Source organism: Giraffa tippelskirchi, chromosome 3 (genome assembly GCF_054371585.1).
Source record: "Giraffa tippelskirchi isolate mGirTip1 chromosome 3, T2T-mGirTip1v1.2.pri, whole genome shotgun sequence".
Classification (NCBI taxonomy): Eukaryota; Metazoa; Chordata; class Mammalia; order Artiodactyla; family Giraffidae; genus Giraffa; species Giraffa tippelskirchi.
Genome location: NC_137277.1, coordinates 121,806,080 through 121,812,629, shown reverse-complemented (window position 1 = coordinate 121,812,629; position 6,550 = coordinate 121,806,080).

Sequence of the window (6,550 nt, the reverse complement as noted above, 5' to 3'; positions counted from 1 at the left end):
GTGTTTCTGCTCTTCTATCCTATTTTAACGCTTTTGAACCTAGCCTAATTCACTCTTCACTGGTGCTGGCAACATCACCAACCACTCTTTCCATTCATAGCTTTGCAGGAGGCCATATGTGGTCTTTTGACAGCCCACTCCCTGCACCCAGGGAGAATTGGACGCATTGTTTCATGGGGCTTCCTTTAGGCTAATCTGAAGAGTGTGAAAGAATCCATTTAAAGAGGTCTGATGAATAAGAACAAAATAAAGATCAAACCCAGGCATAATCAAAAGCTGTTTGTTAACAGACAAGATGTTCTTCAAAGCATTTATCAGGAGCCAGGGGAGACTTATCTTGTAGTGTTGTGTGGAGAAAGTAGGCGGATGTGGGGGGGCATTCATTTGAAGTTCTAAACAGAGGACTGCTGGCCTGGCAGCTGGGCTCAGAATTATCAGTAAGTCTTTTGGTTTACGTGGGCAGCACTGGTAGATAAGGGTTTGGGAAAAATAACAAGTCATGCAGTGGGTAATGTTCATTGGAGAAGTCCTCTAAAGCCTCCTGTCCTTGCACCCACTTCCAGGAAGGAGCCATATGCTACAAATTAGAGAAGCTCTATCCTAATCCTGGATCCCAGGCCTAGAAAATTAAGCTATCCTGGTGTCATATAAGCCTTTGTATCTACTTTTCAGATAAGAAAACGTATACATTGAGACATAAATGTCCTCAGACCAGCACCAGACTGGGGCATATTGGTGCTTGCTTCCAAGGCTGGTCTCTCTCATGCATGCTGTTAATGATAATAGTTAATATTTCTGAATTTTTGTTTTATTATTGATACCTACTATATGCCAGGCAGGCACTGTGCCCAAGTGATTTCATTTGATCCTTACCCTAGACTTTTATTATCCCATTTTCCAGATGTAGGAACTGAGACACTGAGAAGTTCATGTAATTCACATAAAGTTTCACAGCTAATACATCATAGAGCTGGGAGCTGGATGTCTATGGCTTGCTCTACCCAAAGCCTCTGGTCTTAATTGCTTATCATACAGCCATTCTAACTTGATCCATCAATGACTTCTTTTTTCCTTAGAAAATGGGAACTGAGCTGTTTTCATTTCAAGCCTCAATTCTAGATGGAGGGACTAAGGCACACAGAGGTTAATGTGACTCACATAGAACTATAATGGTTCATGGAATTGACCATCAGAGAGGAATTTTTTTATCTTATCGTAAAAGACAAACTATGAGTCAAACACCAACAGGTTTAAGGACATGAAGGAGGTGGTGGTATAAAAGTGACCCAGAATCCAGAGTTACTCAGGTACCCATCTGATTAACGTGTGTAATTATTCCTATCAGCAGGCACATGTGTCTTAATATCACGTCTCAAAGGAACAACTACAAACTGTGTTCCCCAAACAGTAGCCATCAGTTATATGCAGCCATTTAAATTAAATAAAATTAAGTAATATTTAACATTCAGTTCCTCAGTTCCATCACTCCTCAAGTGCCCAATGGCAGATACAGAACAGTCCCATCAGAGCAGAAAGTTCCATTGGAGGGTGCTGCTACAAAACCTCCCTAGACCCATGCTCTGTGCTAGTGACTGGTCCCACATCTCTGCTGTTCCTCCCTGCAAAACTCCTTCCAAGTGTCAGCTCTACTTGTTATCTCCATTTCTCCACCACTCTTTCTCTCCTCAGTCCATGCCATTCATGTCAATCATGTCAATTCATGTCAATCACCTCATTGAACTCACTCTTTACAGAGTTGGTGATGATCCACATTTTGCCAAGGCCCATGGTCAATGTCCTCATCTTGTCTATCCTCTCAGCTGCATTGGATGCTGCTGGTCACACTCTCCTTCAAACACTTATTTCTTTGAGCTTCTGGAAGACCATAATCTCTTGGTTCTCCTCCTACCTAAATAACACACATGGCAGTCTCCTTTACTCCCTTCTCTCCAACAACACCTCTCATTGTGGGGTCACTGGGGCTCAGTCCGCAGACCCTCAGTCTTAGGTATTTGAACTCTCTCTACAGGTGATCTCAATCGCCACAAAGCAGAAAGCTCAGCACACAGCTCTGGACTTACAGCTCCTGATGGCTTTCCATCACAGAATAAAATCCCAGGTCCCTCCTATGGTGACTTTCAAAGCCCTACATGAGATTGTCTCTGCCTGCCTTTCCCTCTGTTCTGTGTTGGTTTTCTTTCTGTCCTTTTGCTAGGCTGTTTGCTCCTGGCTCGGAGCCATTGGATCAGACTGCTTTCTTCCAGATCTTTTATTGGCTATTCCTTGTCTTCAATTGGGTCTTAACTCAACTATCGGAAAATTGACCCTTGATCCCTCTGGATTAGCAGCTCTCTCCATCACATGTGTCTTGTCCTATTTTATTTTATTCATGGCATTTATTGGTCATTGAAATCACATCATTTATCTATTTGTTATGGTCTGTTTTCTGCATATAAGCTCCTTGGGTACAGGGGCTCTGTTTCTCTTGCTCGTCACTGTGTCCTCAGTGCCTACCACAATATTTAGAACACAGTAGGTGCTCAATTAAGTCTTCTTGACTTGAAATGTTTACTGACTAACAATTTGGCCAGGAGTCAGAGTGAGGATGTTAAAACTTTAAGGGACTCCCTTGAGAGTCAGTTAGAGGCAGAGGAAGGATCAGTTACAGTAGTTAGTGAAATGTACAGCTAGCAGTGGAGAGCTTTGTTGAATGAGCTCTTTACCCCCTGGCCTGCTGGGCATATCTTAAACCAATTTCCTTCATATTTTGTGGCTGTACCTATACCTTAAGAATGTCAATTTTCCTTCTTTTTGCTTATTTCCTCTCAAAGATATTAACCTAACAACAATATTACTTTGGACAAACCATTCACAGGCCTTGGTTTTCCTATCCATAAAATGACTTGATTTTTGGTAAAGAATACCTAAACTTTCTTTCAGCATTATATTTCTAATTGTCTAATGTCACAAAAGAACCTCAGGCTATACTCTTTCTGAAAAGCAATTTAACAATAATTTCTAAAAAACTTTAAAAGTAACTTCACTTTTAGAACTTTGTCTTAAAGAAACAGTCATAAACTTTAACAGAGATTTATTCACAATGACGTTTATCTTAGATTTGTTAATAATAATTTAAAAGTCAGAACCAGCTTAGATAAAAAACAGTTAGAAAAGCTAAATAAATTCAGATACTTATATGTTTGAATATTATAATGTTGGGATATATTTAAATATTGGAATAAAAATTTCAAGAACCATTGAAAATAAAGATTTTCCCCAAAATGAAAATGAGGAAAAAGTTTTACAATTGAGTATTAAATTGTTTATAAACTCAATCTGTAAAATACATATGTTCATGGGGAAAAAAGTTGGAGGAAATAAAAATGAAACTTGTAATTACCTTTGGGTCATGAAACTAGTCTATTTTTTTTTTGAATATTTGTCATTGTTTTCCAAGTCATCTTTGATGAACTCTTTTTGCAGCCAGTAAATTGCATTTTTAGGGAGGAATGGATTTTAGAACTATGAGTTTAGAGTTAGAAGTCTTGGGCTTTTGTACTCAATTAAACTCAATATCTGTTGAGTTTAACTCAACAGATATTCACTGAATGTTTTTTATGAGTCAGGTATGTGTCATGAGCTGGGGATGAAACCGGTAAGGGAGACTATGGCTAAGAGATGGAAAACTGGAAATCTGCTGTGGAGGTCATCACAGGGTAGTGTGGGAGCTCAAGGAAGAAGGAGAGGGTGTTTAGGAGAAAGGGATGAGTGGGACACAGTGTCCTGCAGGTATTGGGTCCTGGTTCTGGTCCCCTTTACTTGCTTGTAACCTTGGACCAGTCATTTAACCTCTCAGCCTCTCAGTTCCCTATCTGTAAGATGGAAATAGCACTACCAGTTCTCTCTACCGAACAGCTTGTGATTTTTGCAGATCATATTGAGACCGAGTATAGAAATGCTTTCAGCACCTGAGAAGTGTTGCCAGGAGCTCTCGGAGTTGACCTTCAGACAGCAGGAAGTAGAAACTTTGATTTAGTGACTAACAGGGCAACCAGTCCTGGGGCCCACTGGATGACAGTTCTATTGTGTCCTGGGTGACCTTGCCACTTCTCCCTTCCTCTGAGCCTAGCAGCTATTTTGTGGTATGTTACTGCTCAAAAGAAGAACCAAAAAGCTGATTAAGGATAAAATGGGACTTGGTGAGAGAGTCTCAGCTTTTATACTGGAGTGTCCCCTCCCTCTTCTTCCTGGCTTCAGCTCTGGGAATGATCTTCTGAAATCATCATGTTTCATGACCCAGAGGAAATTGTGCTGCCTTGGAGGACCCAAGTCCCTATTATTTTGAAATCAACAAGCCTGGAGACTATTTGGAATTAGACTGGGGGACCAGTGGGGCTTGTAGTGGTTGTGTCCAGTTTGCAGCTGTTTAAGCAGGATTCTTTTGTGCACTGGCATCTTGGATTGGTCCCTGGGTCATCACACATATCAGAACAAAAGGGAAAGAATAAAGCTTCCCTCTAGATAACCAGATCTTAAATCCGCTTACTCAGAAAGTCAGTGCCACTAGACATAGGATTTGGTAGTTCCCCTAATAGTCAGGGAGTCTTCTTCTTCTGTTTTCCTTTTTGGGGTGGTGCTGTCTCTTTCCTAGGAGTCTTTCCATTCCATTCTCTCTCCATTTCTCTCTTTCCCACTGATATTTCTCCATTTTATCTCCCCTCTCCTCTCCACTCCCTTTCATTTCCAGCAGATATTTATGGAGACTCTATTAAGCATCTGGTGCAATGTGTGAGGCACTCTGGGGAAACAAATTGAAAATGCTACCAAGAGTTTTAGATAAATACTGTGGAACTTTTGGAGAGCTATGACTACCAGGCAAGATGGTCAGGTCAGACTTCATGGGAGAGGAGTCTTCTCTGCTGAGTTTTATAGTAGAGCTGGAATCTGCATATGCAGAAAGAAAGTGGAGGCCATAGACCAAAGAAGGACATGAAAGTGGGACCATAGTATATGTCTCCAGTCAGTGGAGTGAAGGGTAAGGTGCCAGAGCTGGCAGAGGTTGGCCAGTCTTCATTTCCCCCAGCTCTTAGGGGATGGGTAGAACCTCACTCAGCCATGAAAATTCTGCTTCTTAGCATGAAGCATTCCCCTTTTCCAGTTCTGAAGGAGTAATCTCAGTACAGTTGGGCTTTTCCAAAATGTTTAACCCACTGGCTGAAGAATTTTGACACAACAGGATAGCCATGGCAACATTAAAACCTGCAGTTCAAAGAAGATCTTTCCTTTTAAGTTACAGTAAGTATTAACATCATAATTAGCAACACCCATGTTTTGTGCAAGTCTGCTCTGTGTGACACTAAATAAAACCATCTTATAAGTGCAGCCTCAGACCTTAAGAAGCTTCATTGTACACTTCTCTAAGCCAACAAGTGCCTTGAGAACAGGGACTGGGTCTTATTTATTTTTGTAACTCCAGTATAGTGCTTCATAAAAGTTTGTTGACCAACTAATGTGGACACATCAGAGCATGCATTCTGAAAAAATGTGGGAATGAGAATAAAGTGGTTGCAGCCCTGTTTTTCAGGAAGAAAAATTAGACAAAGCACGTGAAGAGCTTTGCTTAGCCCTTCTGCTAGAATTTGACAAGTTTTCTCTTCCATTTTGGCCCATGGTGAGCTCTGTGCGGCCTTGGCAGCGAGGGGCCTGTCGTGTCTACCACATGGCTGCCCCCCTGCAGTGCCAAAGGATGAGGCCATTTGGAGACAATCACCTTCTGTCTCTGGGCTTTGACATCTGGAAGGTGGGCGACCAACAGGCCTTGGCCCGGCCTCCTGGCCCTCAAGCTCACCGCATGTTCGTTGGAAGTTGTGTTTTAGGAGAAAGCCACGGTGGTGAAGGTCACCTTCTGGACAAATAATTCCAGTCCAGGGGCACCAGATGCAATAGGGAGCTGAGACAATGAACAAATGAGGAAATGACTTCGTCTTAAAAGAAAATATGATTTCAACAGAGCTGCGTCTGTCCTTTGCTCAATAGGATTGGCACTCCGTCGAGAAGCGGCCGAGGATGGCTTGGTTAGAATCCAATTTTAGTAATTAGTTCTATTCTCAATAAGGCGTGTTAATAGGTCCCATATTGAGCAGGCAGAATCCCCTGTCTCAGGTGCCAAGTGCCAATTAATGAAACCAACATTCAGGTCCCACAGGTAAACAACCATTCTGTACCCATTCTCTTAGATCAGTGGGCAGGCATTTCCCACTGTAGCACAAGTCACAGATAGATAGACTGTAGGCTCCAAGAAGACAGGGTTCATACCTGTGTTGTTTACCACTGTATTCTCAGTTGCCTGGCTTACTCCAAGCACGTGTATTAGATGGCCAAAAAAAAAAAAAAAAACAAACCCCCAGTAATTCTTCCCTTCCCTCTAGCCTTGCCTTTTGCAGTATGACTTTGCAGTTTCTGGCCTTGAGTCATGCCTTCTTGGACCCCACAGGACCTCCACATGAACAAGCTTAGGATGGCCTACAGATATATGGCTCTGTCGCTCTTA